Source organism: Acomys minous (genome assembly GCF_964271855.1).
Source record: "Acomys minous genome assembly, chromosome: 13".
Taxonomy (NCBI): Eukaryota; Metazoa; Chordata; class Mammalia; order Rodentia; family Muridae; genus Acomys; species Acomys minous.
Genome location: NC_140495.1, coordinates 111963272 through 111977930, shown reverse-complemented (window position 1 = coordinate 111977930; position 14659 = coordinate 111963272).

Below are 14659 nucleotides of genomic sequence, written 5' to 3'. Positions count from 1 at the left end.
CCCCCAAAAAAAGGAGCCAAAAAATAATAAACAAATAAATACATAAGACGTCCTTGCCTGCAGATGATACTGCATGGGTAGCAGCCATTATCGAGTCTGGGGGCAGGAGTTTCTCTGGAGCAAAGGTGCGCACCGAGCACTGACCCCAGGAGGAGAGCACCCTGATGCAGTTTCTTTTCCACCCCTTTCCCTGTCTGTCTACCGCAGGCAGCTTTGGTGGCTCTTTACCACAGAAAAAGGAGACACTTCTGGTTCCCTACTTCTCCCTCATTCTTGTTGTTTGCTGTGGGTGATTTTACCGCACCCACCCTTGCTCTTGGCTGCCCTCCACCCCCTGTCCCCCTACCCCCCTTATGCCCCCCCCCGCCCCCAGTTTCGCTGGAACAGTTCTGTTCAGAGGCACGCAGTGATGGGACCTCAGCAAGGAGGTGTGTCTTAGGCAGTTAACAAGCGGCCCCTGGAGTTGATCGCTCTGCTCTACTCAGGCCCCGAGGACAATTTCCCATGACGCAGAAGTGAGGCCAACGTTCCTGGAGCAGCCAGGCGAGCTGCAGAGGTGACAGGGCCACCTGCCCTGCAAGGCAGCTCAGCCTGGCCCAGCCCGGCACTGCCCAGCTGCACCCCAGGCGAGCTGGAGTCCACAGAGATGAAGAGGCTGAGAGAGGGCTGCACACCCCTCTTCAGCAGCATGGGCTTCCTGGGCCAGCTTTCAGGCCCCAGGCACTAGAGCGTCTCTTTTTCCCTCCGTTTCCTTTTTTGTATTAGCCTTGGCTGTCCTGGACTCACTTTGTAGACCAGGCTGACCTCGAACTCACAGCGATCCGCCTGCCTCTGCCTCCCGAGTGCTGGGATTAAAGGCGTGCGCCACCCCCCCACCCCCCCCCCCCACCCCCGGCTCAGTTTCCTTCTTGCTGGATTATAATTCCATGAAGGCTGACTTGTCCACCTTGTTGGCTGCTGTTTCTACTTGTCCAGTGTCTGGGACTGTGCCCTGTTTATTTATTATTTTTAAAGATAGATAAGTGTCTCTGGCTGACAGGATGGCTCCATGCCACCGAGGTACCTGACACACAGTTTAAAGAGCCTGATGTTAGCCCGATGGTGGTGGCGTACAGAACTCGGGAGGCAGAGGCAGGCAGATCTCTGTGAGTTCGAGGCCAGCCTGGTCTACAAAGAGAATCTATGACAGCCAGGATTACAGAGAAAGACCTTGTCTTGAAAAACCATTAAAAAAAAAAAGAGCCTGATGACCTTAGTTCTATGCTCAGGTCCCACATGGCGGACGGAGAGTACTAAACTCCCACAGGTTGTTCTGTCATCTGATCTCCACTCACACACTGCGACACGAATGCCTACACACACACACACACACACACACACACACACACACACACACACGGACACACGGACACATGGACACACGGCCGGACAGCAGCTCATGTAGCCCAGATTGGCCTTGAGTGCTCTACGTAGCTGAGCGTGACCTTGAGCTACTTCTGGGATTACAGGCAGGCAGGCACCACCACGCCCAGTTGGCAGGGTACTGAGCTCTGAACACGGGGCCTCCGTATGCTAGGCAAATGCCCCACACAGCTTCCTCGCACGAGTTCTCACCGACTCCCAGTTCTTCTTGATCTTCATCAAGAGGCTAAAAAAGTGACACCTCCTCACTTTACGTCCTCCTCCCCGCCTGTGCCTCCTGAGTGCACATGGCATGGTGTCTGCCACTCCCGTTATCTCTCCCTCTCTTCTGTGCCTGGGATTGGTCCCAGGGCCTTGCTTGTGCAGGGCAAACACGTTACCCAGTGAGCCACACTGCAGCCCTAGGTGTTAATTGAGGCTAACAGGAAAGGCTAGAGATACAGGGCTCTTTTTTCTCATTTTTGTTTGTGTTTGTTTTTTGTTTTTGTTTTTAAAGATTTATTTGTTTATTATTATGTATACAGAGCTCTGCCGGCATGTACACCTGCAAGCCAGAGGAGGGCATCAGATCACATTATAGATGGTTGTGAGCCACCATGTGGTTGCTGGGAGTTGAACTCATGACCACTGGAAGAACAGTCAGTGTTCTTAACCCCTGAGCCATCTCTCCAGCCCTTGTTTTTTTGTTTTTTGAAACAGGGTTTCTCTGTTGTAGCCCTGGCTGTCCTGGACTCACTCTGTAGACCCAGGCTGGCCTCAAACTCACAGAGATCCACCTGCCTCCCAAGTGCTGGGATTACAGGCGTGCACCACCGTGCCTGGCTCGACACAGGGTTCTTTATGTCAGTACATACTTGCTCATGCGGGAGTCGGTCTGCAGCATCTCCCTTCACTGTCAGCAACTGGGGAGTGTGACTGAAGCTAAGGCCTCCTGTGGCCTCTTCCAGCAGAGCCCCACTCCCCACAGACACCCTCCTGACACAAGATCAGAACGCATTTTCACAGGAGGGAAAGCGCAGCGGGTAATGTTTTCTTTTGTCTTGACTTCTCTGGTACCCTGTGTTTACAGATAACTGAACTGTACAGTTGAGGAACTTAAGTGAAAGGCCCTCCGTCGAAGTCCCAGCAGCTCTCACAGGTCTCTGAAAACCAGGTGTTCCTACCTCCTTGCCGCAGGCCCTTTTCCTTAAAGGTTGAAAGGGAACGTCCCCTCCCAGGCAGGCCTCGGTGGTGGAGAGCTGGCCAGATGCCACGGGGGATCGCGTGTTAGGACTGGCTTGGTCGGCTGCCAAGGGTGAGCCCTGCAGTGGTGTTCTGGGAAGAGTAGATGCCATGTGACTCAGAACCAAGTTAGGGAAAAAACAACCTCACTCAGTCTCTGGCACCCAGCCGCCCCAGTATGGTTTTTGACCATGACCTCATGAAAGCGGAAGCTGGGCCGGGCAGCCTGGAGCTCTGCTTTCCCTTCAGGTTTTCTCTCCACTGTCTCATAGATTCCCCAGAGTGTCTGGGCCTTAAGCTGTGGCCATGTCATCCTGGCCGCTGAGCAGTCCTGGCCCAAGTGTGACTTTGCCCCGTCTGAGACTATCAAGGATTTGGATACCTCACCCGGTACAGAAGGCGGCCCACAAGGGGAATATGAGGCTAGCTACCATGTGTCTCTTCTCTCCTGGTCACCACTGGATTCCTTCCCTGGATGGCGCCCGCCCATGTGGAAGTTGCTTCTGTCGGCTGAAGTTCTGTCGCCCCCACAATACGGGAGCGGCTGCGATAGCTACATTCCACAGTTCGGAAAAGAAAACGGGGACTCCCACACTTGGATTCCCACCTTTGCAGCTGCTGAAGACGCTCAGTTAGGACCAACTTACCTAATGCTTTTGGTATTCAGAACGATTGCCTACCAGTCACGAAGACAGTGATGGGTCACATAGAAACTTCCAAAAGCCAGGTATCCCAGGTGCTAACATCTGGGACTTTCACTGTCATGGCCTGGGTTCAGTTTTTGATCAGGTGGGCCGGGCCGGGCGTGGTGGCTCATGCCTTTAACCCCAGCATTAGGGAGGCAGAGTTAGGTGGATGGCTGTGAGTTTGAGATCGAGGCCAGCCTGGTGTACAAAGCAAGCCTAGGACAGCCAAGGCTACACAGAGAAACCCTGTCTCAGAAAACAAAACAAAACAAAACACCCAACAGTTTTTGATCAGGTGATGTGATCTGGGGACGAAGAAGCCGGTCAGCGGCTGGAGAGCTTACTGAGCATGCTCGAGGCCCAAGGTTTGTTCCCTCTCATGGAGTAAACCAGATATGGTGACGCAAGCCCATAGTCTCAGCCCTCTGCATAAGGAAGATAAGGAAGCCAAGGTCATTTGCATATTTTATATGGTGAGCCTGAAGCCTGCAAGGCTAACACAAGACCCCGTCTCAAAAATCAAAAACAAAAGCTAAGTGTGTGTGGCGATTCGCGTTTGTGATCCCATCACCTGGTAGACCGAGGCAGGGACTTCATTCCAAGTTCTAGGGCAGCCTGATCTACATACAGAGTCTTAGACCAGTCAGGATGACATAGCAAGGCCTCCTCTCAAACAAATAAACCGAGGAGGGATGGAGTGTCTCAGTGCTTGCAGGTAGTGGTCCCCAAGCCTGAAATCCTGATTTCCAGGACTCACGTGATGGAAGGAGAGAAAAGTTGTCCTCTCCTCCCTCCCTTCTTCCCTCCCTCCCTCCTTCCCTCCTTCTCTCTCCCTCTCTCATGCACACACCTAGATACACGCATACTAAATAAATACACTGTAACAAGAATTTTCAGGAAACCATGGAGATGGCCCAGCCGGACCAACACAGGGGAAGTAAGAAAACTAACCTGCAAGCTTGATAACTAGATGTTTTCTTTTCTCTTTTGTGATTTTTTTTTTTGTCTGAAAAAAAATTTTTATATGTTTGGTTGTGAGCCTAGACTTTAACGGCTGAGCCATCTCTCCAGGTTTGTTTGTTTTATTTTTTTGTGTGTGTGTCTGAATGTTTTGCCAGTTATGCGCCATACGCAGGCCTCGTGCCCACAGAGGCCAGAAGACTGCATTAGATCCTCTGCAGTTATGGATGGTTGTGAGCTCACCTGGTCCTCTGGAAGAGCAGCAGCTCCTAAGTGCTGAGTCATCTCTCTAGTCCCAATTTCCCTTTTTTTTTTTTTTTTTTTTTTTTGCTTTTCAAGACAGGGTTTCTCTGTGTAGCCCTGGCTGTCCTGGACTCACTTATTTTTTTTTCTTTGTATGAATGTTTTGCCTATAGACATGGTACATAACCTCTTACCTATATGCCCTGTGCCCGTGGATGGGAGAAGAGAATGTTGGATCCCCTGGAACTGGAGCTACAGATGGTTATGAACCACCGTGTGGGTGCTGGGGACTGTACTTGGGTCCTCTGCAAGAACAGTCCGTGCTCTTAACCGCTATCCAATCCCTGTTTTGTGAGTGCCTGCATGTACGTACACCATGTGCCTGGTGATGGGAGGCCGGAAGAGGGCATTCGGCTCCCTGGAACTGAGGTAACAAGTGCTTGTGTGTAGGCCTGTGGGTGCAGGAACCCAGTCCTGCTTCCTTTGCACCTCTGATCCTCTTTTTTTTTCCTAGACAGGGTTCCTAGACAACCTTCTTGGCTGTCCTGGACTCTTTTTGTAGACCAGGCTGGCCTCGAACTCACAGAGATCTGCTGCTTCTGGCTCCCCAGTGCTGGGATTAAAGGCGTGCGCCACCACCACCCGGTTTATGTAGTCCCTATTTTTACTCTTTGTTTTGGTGCTGCTGCGGAACCCAGAATCTCCTGCTCGCTGGGAAAGCACTGTCCGACTGAGACACAAACCTAGCTCACTCGGTGTATTTTTAGCTCCAGGAGAATTGCCAACCTTTTCTCCAGTGTGGTTTGGTTCTTGAGACAGATCTTTCTCTGGTGCCTACGCTTGAACCCGGAAACCTGCTGCTTTAACCTGGTGACGGGCAAGGCGAGGCTGCAATTGCCACACCCAGCATGGAAAGACTGTTTTTCTGGAGGTGGCAAAGAAATGTCCCTAAGGTAAAGTCCCACTTGAAGTCTCCAAATCAAAACATTTTCTTTGTCAAGGAACAGGCTCCCACCCGGAGTGACCTCAGGGCACAGCAGTGGGCTGGCATGTTCTTCGGACCTGCGTTTCCTGGGAGGCCACAGCAGCTTGGGCACCAGGCTCCAGCCTCTCCCCCGCTGGCTCTGCAGCAGTCCTGGGCTTTATGTGAAGTTACAGCAAGCCAGGCTCTGTGAGCACGGTGCCGAGGGCTGAATTCACGTCTCCCAGTTACTGTCTGTGTATGTTCACATATCTCGAGGCAGGTTGAACCGGGTCTCCCTCCTTCCGGCACGTGGGTTGCCGCAAGGTGAGGTTGGGGAGGCTGGAGCTGGTCCACCATGGTTTACTTCCATGTTTCCCGTTTAGTTTTCCAGTGAGCGAGCCTCTGAGAAGGTAAGGCTGGTCCTCAGCTGGCAGGTTGAGTGAGGGCTCCACAAAGCTGTGCCCCGGCAAGTTATGTTTGGCTCCTGGGAACTTTTGCTTCAGGAAAAAAGCTAATAAAGCTTATGCTTTCTTGCCTCTCTGAGGCCATTGTCACTTGCAGCATGCTGCTCCTGGCCCCTCAGTCTTTAGTTTGGTGGTTTATGCTGCTCTGAAGGCTTAAACGAAAAAGGCTGTGTACATAACTCCCTGGGCTACAGTTATCTGGCTGGACGTTCTGACCCAGTGCCCTTAGGAAAAGGCTAGTTCCCCCAGCTTGGGTCCCTAGCCTTTAAACAGCACTGTGGAGGCGGGAAGAGGTGGATCTCTGTGAGTTCGAGGCCAGCCTGGTCTACGTATGGAGCTCCAAGGTAGGTTGGGCTACATAGAGAGACTCTCTCTGTTTTGGTTTTGGTTTTTGGTCTTTAGAGACAGGGTTTCTCTGTGTAGCCTTGGCTGTCCTGGACTCACTTTGTACTGGCCTCGAACTCACAGAGATCCACCTGTTTCTGCCTCCCCAGTGCTGGGATTACAGGGGTGTGTCACCGCATCCGGCAGAGAGACTCTATCTGAAAAGAAAAAGTTTATGAAGCCGGGCGTGGTGGCACACGCCTTTAATCCCAGCACTCGGGAGGCAGAGGCGGGCGGATCGCTGTGAGTTCGAGGCCAGCCTGGTCTACAAAGTGAGCCCAGAACAGCCAAGGCTACACAGAGAGACCCTGTCTTAAAAAACCAAATAACAAGCCGGACGTGGTGGTGCACGCCTTTAATCCCAGCACTCGGGAGGCAGAGGCAGGTGGATCGCTGTGAGTTCGAGGCCAGCCTGGTCTACAAAGTGAGTCCAGGACAGCCAGGGCTACACAGAGAGACCCTGTCTCAAAAAAGAAAAAAAGGAGTATTTATGTATGTCTGTGTGCATCCATTCCACACATTATAAATAGCGTTATTTCATATATTTTTCTCTTCCTTTGATGATGCCACAGAGCTGGGCACGGTGGCTCATGCCTGTGAACCCCAGAGCTTGGAAGCTGAGGCAGGGGAATTGCCACAAATAATGAGGTCAGCTTGTTCTACATAGTGAGACCTTGTCTCATTCTCCCCACAAAACAAAACAGAAAAAAAAAAAAAAGGAAAAAAGGAAAAAGATGGAGCCGATGACAGGGCTGGCTGAGCGTGAACGGAATGCTAAGGCAGCAAGCAGGTCCAGGAATTCATTTGGGGTGACCTTACTATGGGACAGGGCGGAAGTCTTGGATAAAGCACAGAATCAGCAAGAGTTGTCAAGCTGCAACTGCAGCCTGGAATCCTTTGCTGAAAATGCAACCTGCTCATCCTTCCCCTTGTAGTTTTTAAGGAGAAAACTGAAAAAAATCCAGTTTGCTTTCTGGAAGATAAAGTGCCGATGCACGGGACTTAGCGGTCAGTTTTGTCTCCACCCAAACGATCAGCATATGAAAAACAAAACCCAAACCTCCTGTGTCCGAGGGACTCGAGAAACAGCGGCTTGGGCGCTCAGCGCTCAGCGCTCAGCGCATGAGCTGCTTGTATTTCATAACTCGGTCTGGGATGAGTTTCCACTGGTCTGCGCCAGCGCCCAGCCCCACGCTGTTATATAATCCCAGCTCTGCCCTTAATTCCTGCTGCGAGGAGCACAGGAAGCCGATCCTTGCCCATCAAGCAGGCTTGCCTGGCCTGGTGCACAAGCACTTGCTTGCCGGTAGGGATTTGGAGACATTCTGAGGTTCTGAGCTTATCATCTCAGAGGTCCCACATTTTTTCCTAACGCTTTTACTCTTCTTCTTCCTCATGTGTGAGCCCAAGCAGGCCAGAGGTCAACTTCTGATGCTGTGCTCCCTCACCCCCTTTTCTTAAACTGGTCAACCGACCAACCAACAACAACAGTGAAAACAGGCTCTCTCACTCAGGCCTGGTACTTACTCTTTAGGCAAGACTGGCTGGCCATGTTGTCCCAGGCACCCGCCTGTCTCCACCTCCTCAGCGCTGAGGTTGCAAGGGCGTGCCCAGGTGCCCAGGTGCCCAGGGGTGCTTTTCAGTTTTTGTTACTGTTGTTTTGAGGCAAGGTCTCACTTGTAGCTCTAACTGGTAGACAAGGCTAGCCTGGAACACACAGAGATCCGCCGGCTTCTGCCTCCCGCGTGCGAGATTAAAGATATAGCATATCTGGCTAGATTGATTTTACTTTATTTAGGGAACTAGAGAGACAGTTCAGTGGTTAAGAACCCTGGGTGAGGCCAGGCAGTGATGGCGCACGCCTTTAATCCCATCACTCAGGAGACAGAGGCAGGCGGATTGGTGTGAGTTTGAGGCCAGCCTGGTCTACAAAGTGAGCCCAGGATAGCCAAGGCTACACAGAGAGACCCCGTCTCAAAAAATAAAGCAAACAAACAAAAAAAACCCTGGGTGCTGTTTGGAAGGATCCAGGTTCAATTCCTGGTACCCACAATGGTGGCTCACTCTAGTTCCAGGGGTCTGACAACCTCTTCTGGTCTCTCAGGGCACCGGACACACACATGGTGCACAGACATGCATTTAGGCAAAACATTCAAACACAGAAAACAACAAAGTAATAAAAAAAATAAAAATTTTTATTAATTTGAAGAATATTTCTATTTTTATTTATACATGTGAGTGTTTGTGTGAGGGTATGACACGTGTGGATGCCCAAGGAGACCAGAAGGTGTCCGGATTCCCTGGAGATGGAGTTACAGGAGACTGTGCGGCACCTGACATGGGTGTTAGGACTCCCCTTCAGATCCTCTGCGTGAGCAGCAAGCACCCTTAGCTGCCGAGCCGTCTCTCCAGACCCAAGTCTTGGCAGTTTGGCGGCAGGCTCACTCTGTCTCAGGCTGCACCGGAACTCACCACAGTCCTCCCACAGCCAGCCACGCAGCGTTCAGCATAGGATTCAGTTAGTACTGACCATTTAAAGCCTTGGGAGACTCTGGTTAGCCGAGCTCAGATCAGGGTAAAAAGGACAAGAGGTGCTTAGCCGGGCATGCTTGCAAAGCTGTGATCCCAGCACTCTGACAGCACCAGCAAAAGGATCCGTGTGAGCTCAAGTGCAGGCTGGGCTGCAGAATGAGACCCCGTCTCAGAAAAACAGCAGTGAGCCAGTCATCACAAACGCCTATAACCCTAGCACCGCGGAGGTGGATGCAAAGGAGTGAGGAGGTCTAGGGCAGCCTGAGCCACGTGAGGGCCTGCTCCAAAAAAAGTGAAAGCCCAAATAACAAAGAGTGCGTTAACTGACAGGGTCTCGCGTAGCCCAGCCTGAACTTGAACTCCTGATCTTCCTGACTCCCTTGAGGGCTGAGACTTTAGGCATGCGCCTCACTTTTGTTATTGCTGCTGTTTTTGAGAGAGGGTCTCACTATGCAACCACGGCTGACCTGAAATTTGCTATGTAAACCAGGCCTCCAACTCACAGAGATCCCCCTGCCTCTGTCTCTCCAGTGCTGGGATTGGGCATGTGCAACATGGCCAGAAATATTGTCTCTTTTTTTTTTTCCCCGAGACTGGGTTTCTCTGTGTAGCCTTGGTTGGTTATCCTAGACTCACTTTGTAGACCAGGCTGGCCTCGAACTCACAGTGATCTGCCTGCCTTTGCCTCCCGAGTGCTGAGTTTAAAGGCTTGTGCCACCATGCCTGGATGAACTATTGGTTTTTAAATAATATTTTTGTGGGGTGGGGGAGGTCAGGGTTTCTCTGTGTAGCCCTGGCTATGCTGGAGCTGGAGCTGTAGACCAGGCTGGTCTCAAACTCAGAAACCCACCACCTCTGTGTCCTGAGTGCTGAGATTAAAATTGTGCACCACCATCACCACTGCCTGAATTATTATTATTATGAATATTTACCTTTTGTTTTTATGTGCATGTAGTTATGTGAGCCTCACATAAACTCAGGATCCTGCAGAACAGAAGAGGGCATCAGATCCCTTGGAAGTGGAGTTGTGAGCCACCATGTTGGTGCTGGGAATTGAACCTGGGTCCTCTGGAAGAGCAACCAGTGCTCTTAACCACTAACCTGTCTCTCCAGCTCTCCATATGAGGCCTGTGTGTGGGAGATGCAATAGCTGTCTGTCTGCTCACTGGTGTGTGCTAGAGATTACCACCCCAGCTCCCCAGAGCCAGGCGATACCATGTTGGCAATTTAAAGTCATTATTATTACTATTATTATTGGCTTTTTGAAACGGGTTTCTCTGTGTAACTCTGACTGTCCTAGCAGGCTGTCCTTGAACTTGGGGATCCACCCGCTTCTGCCTCCTAAGTGCTGGGGTTAAAGGGGTGCACCACCACAACCCAGCCCTTAATTATATATGTTTAAAGATGTATTGATTTTGATGTGTATTTATGCATGCTTGGCACCCTGAGGAGGCCAGGGAAGGCATGGGGTCCCTTGGGGCTTGGCTTAGAGGCAGCTATGAGCTGCCCTGGGGTGCTGGGGACCAAACCCTAGTCCTCTGCAAAAGCAGCAGTGGCTCTTAACCATGGAGTCATCCTTTCCTGACCCATTGTTTATTTTTTACTATGTGTATTTATTTGAGTGTGTGTGCTCTCCCATGTGCCGTGACATGGCACACACATGCACATGGTAACCATGAGGAGCTGACTTTCCTTCTACCCTGTGTGTTCCAGGAACTGAACTCAGATAGTTGGGTTGGGTGACAAGCGCCTTGACCCTCGGAATCACCCTTGCCAGCCCCTGGCAACTTAGAGCTGACCTTGGCAGGAGTGTTTATATCACAGATATCAGAAATGAAGCAAATCGGGGCCCCAAGCCCAGGTGGAAATTTCTGCTCTTTCCTTTCTTTCAGAGATGTGAACTGAACAGTGGAGGACTGTGCCAGGTAGGCTCGGCTCGGCTGTGGGTAGCACAGAACGGAGAATGGTGGCTTCCCCAGCTCCAAACTCGTTTCTCCCCTTCAGATATAAAGTCCAGATCAAGGCTTAGGCAGACAGATGCTCTCTCTGTGGCGCCAGCGTCCTCAGCACAGTCAAGATGGTAGCAAGAGGTCCCCCTTCCTGGCCAGAGGTAGGACAAACTCCTGTTAAGACCACCGAGGGCTCTGTGCTCTTCGGTGAGCTCTGCCTGCCTGCGTAGAGTCTCAGTTGGCCATGTGTCCTGTGGGCGCTGGGAAGAGGGCGGTGGATCCAGGGATGGCCTGGGCTGCGGCCACCCCACCCGCTAAGGAGCCGTAAAGAGTGGGAAAGGCGAGTTGGTGTGCCAGGAAGGAGGGGGGTTTGTTCCTTGAGGAGCTGACTGGAACAGAGGCAGGGACACCTAGGAACGAGGTTAAGTAAACAAGGTGGAGGCCTGCTCTCTGTGAGGATCTTGGAAAGCAGTCAAAAGAATCCTTTGTCTCCTGCCATTTGGTCCCTCCAGGCAGTGAACTTTTCTGTGGGGAGGCAAACCATCAGAGGCATCTTAGAACTTTAATCTGACACACGTGTGCGCCGACCCGATGGCGAAGGGGAGAGACGTAAGGTGCAGCGGAGAGAAGGACTTCGCCTTCGTGAGCTGGCAGGGGAGACACGGAAGGAGAGAGGAGGAGATGTGGGAAGCAGTTGCTAGGAAACACGTTGGGGTGGATGCTGGTCTCATAAGAGCGTCAGGTTGTGGGGCTCCAGGCTCCCAAGGGGAAGGAGAGGGAACGTGAGTTGACTGAGGTGCCTGGAAGTACACCCACGGGCAGGGACGGTGTGTTCAAGGTTTACTAGAGGCCAAAGGAAGTGAGATTTAGGTAAAAGGGGAGGCCAGCTAAGATGGCGCACACTCAGGCTGCAAACTGCATCAGAGTTAGGGGTTAGGTTTCCCTTAGTGCAAATGTGTGTGGATGTGGTATGTGTGCATGTGGGGTGTGTGTGTGTGTGTGTGTCTGGTGTGCATGTTCCTTTGTGTGTGTGGTATATGTGGTGTGTCTATGTGTGTGGTATGTGTGGTATGTGGTGTGTGTGTGTGTAGTACATGTGCATGTGGTGTGTGTATCTGGTGTGCATGTTCTTTTGTTTGTGTGTGGTATGTGTGTGTGGTGTGTGTGTGTGGTATGTGTGTGTGCATGTGGTGTGTAGGTGTGGTGTGTGTGGTATCTGGGGTGTGTGTAGTATGTGTGTAGTATGTGTGCATGTGGGGTGTGTGTGATATGTATGTGTAGAGTATGTGCTTTTGTGTGTATGTCTGTGTGTGTTCGAGCGCTCACACTAACCATTGCCTAAAGTCTGTTGGGAGCTTGTCCCAGAGAGGCTACTGAAGAGGGGCAGAGCGGGGCCTGACAATGTGGAGCATCCATGCTGAGTGTGTCGGAATTCGAGGTTGGAATGAAATAAACAATTGACAACAGCCATGGGGGCCCGAGGCTGGGGTTCACATCCGAGGAATGAGATTAGACACACAGATGCTGGACTTGGGGGTGATGACACACGGGTGACATTTTGAACAAGCTTGGAGCTCTTAGAAGGTCGCAGATGGACGGAGGGGCGATCCTTTTGGAAGACAAACGTCAGGTCAGGGGACAGGTGGGAGGGAGAAGAGGCTGATAGTGTGATAAGGACCCTCTGTTAGGACCGGAAGTCAAAGGGCAGTGGGTCGAAGAGGTCACAGTGTTTTTGTTCGGAATTGTTGCTGGCCTTTGAGAGTTCATGGCTTAATGGGTGAGAAGCCACAGCGAGCTCACATTCCGTAGCCTGACATTCTAACGGACCTTCCCTAGGGCACTTTATTTTCTGTTCCTTTTTGGTATTGGGACAGAACCCTGGGCCTCATACATGCTAGATAAATGCCCTTCTACTGAGCTCTTAACTTTTTTAATACTTATTTTTATTTTAGGTGTAGCATGTCTGCCTGTACAGATGTTTGTGTACTAGGTGAGTGCAGTGCCTGGAGAGGCCAGGAAAGGGCATCCGACTCCCTGGAACTGAATCCAACATGTGGGTTCTGGGAATTGAACCCTGATCCTCTACAAGACCAGAGCAAGCGCTCTTAACTGCTGAGCCATCTCTCCAACCCATTTTTTAGAATTTTGAGACAAGGTCTCACTAAGCGGCCCAGGCGCTTGTCTGGAACTCACTCTGCAGCCCTAGCAGGCCTTGAACTTGCCACCTCCCTGCCTTAACCCTGCCCCTCCCCGCCCCCCAAGTAGCTTGGATTACAGCCCCAGTCACTAGGGAACCTCCAGCTGAAATTCGCATATTGCTCAAACAGTCTAGAATTAATTTATGCTCTGGTTGCATAATGCCCAGAGCACCACCGAGTCTCGGTGGCCTCAGACGGGCTTTGCCGTGTCCTAGGGTCCTGCAGGGGTGGCACTAGAACAGATTAGCGGGGACAGGCTTGAAGTCACTCAGAGCCTCCTCCACCCCTGTGGAGTGTGCTGAGTGCTGGCTGTGGCTGTGGAGGCCTCTCAGGTCTCCCAGGGTCTCAATTAGGACTGGAAACCGAGGGAGCATGTGGAAGTGTGAAGAATGCTCTGAGGCATCTGCTGGCCCTGGAAGAACAGGGTTACAGTAGGATGAGTCTAGGGGTTTTAGTTTTGTTTTTCGAGACAGGGTTTCTCTGTGTAGCCCTGGCTGTCCTGGAACTCGCTCTGTAGACCAGGCTGGCCTTGAACTCACAGAGATCCGCCTGCCTCTGGCTCCCAAGTGCCGGGATTAAAGGCGTGCGCCACCACGCCTGGAAGGTCTAGTTTATTTTACTTTGCTTTTCTTTCTCTTGCATGCTTCCTGGGTGCTAAGAGGCAAGGCACATTTTTTTCTTCTCAGTACTAGGGATCAATGCAGGCTTCATGCATGATGTATACTTTATCACTGAGCTACACCCCAGAACCCTATATTTATTTTATGACATCCCTTTAAAATTTTATTTATTTATTTTTGGGGTTTGTTTTTGTTTTTGTTTTGTTTTGTTTTGTTTTTCGAGACAGGGTTTCTCTGAGTAACAGCTCTGGCTGTCCTGGAACTCGCTCTGTAGACCAGGCTTGCCTCAAACTCACCTGCGTCTGCCTCCCAAGTGCTGGGATTAAAGGCGTGTGCCACCACTGCACAGCTTACTATTGGTTTTTTGAGACTGGGTTTCTTTGTGTAGCCCCAGCTCTCTTGGAACTCACACTGTAGATCTGCCTGCCTCTGAGTCCTGAGTGCTGGGATTAAAGGCGTGCATCACCATGCCTGCTATCCATATTTTTTAAATATTTATTTATTTATTATTATGTACGTAGTGCTCTGCCTGCATGTACACCTGAAGGCCAGAAGAGAACACCAGATCACATTACAGATGGCTGTGAGCCACCATGTGGTTGCTGGGAATTGGACTCAGGACCTCTGGAAGAGCAGTCAATGTTCTTAACCTCTGAGCCATCTCTCCAGCCCCCCATATCTTACTTTTAACAATACTTACATGAGTATGTCTGTATTTGTGTATGTGTGAGTGCTGGCACCCAAGGGGCCTGGGAGGGGTGTTGGACCCTGTGGGGCACGAGTCACAGTGTGAACCGCCTGTGGACAGGGCGCTCTACTACAGGGCCATCGCCCTAGCTTCACGTTTTTAAGAGAAAAAAGCAGAGAAAGGAGACTTATTTGTTACAGTCACATTAGGAAGCAGAGCAGGTAAGGGAGACCAACGATGCCCCTGCTCACTCTGAGACAGGGTCTTGTATGACCCACACTGGCCTTGAACTTGCTAAATAACCAAGAATGACTTTATTTGTTTTTGA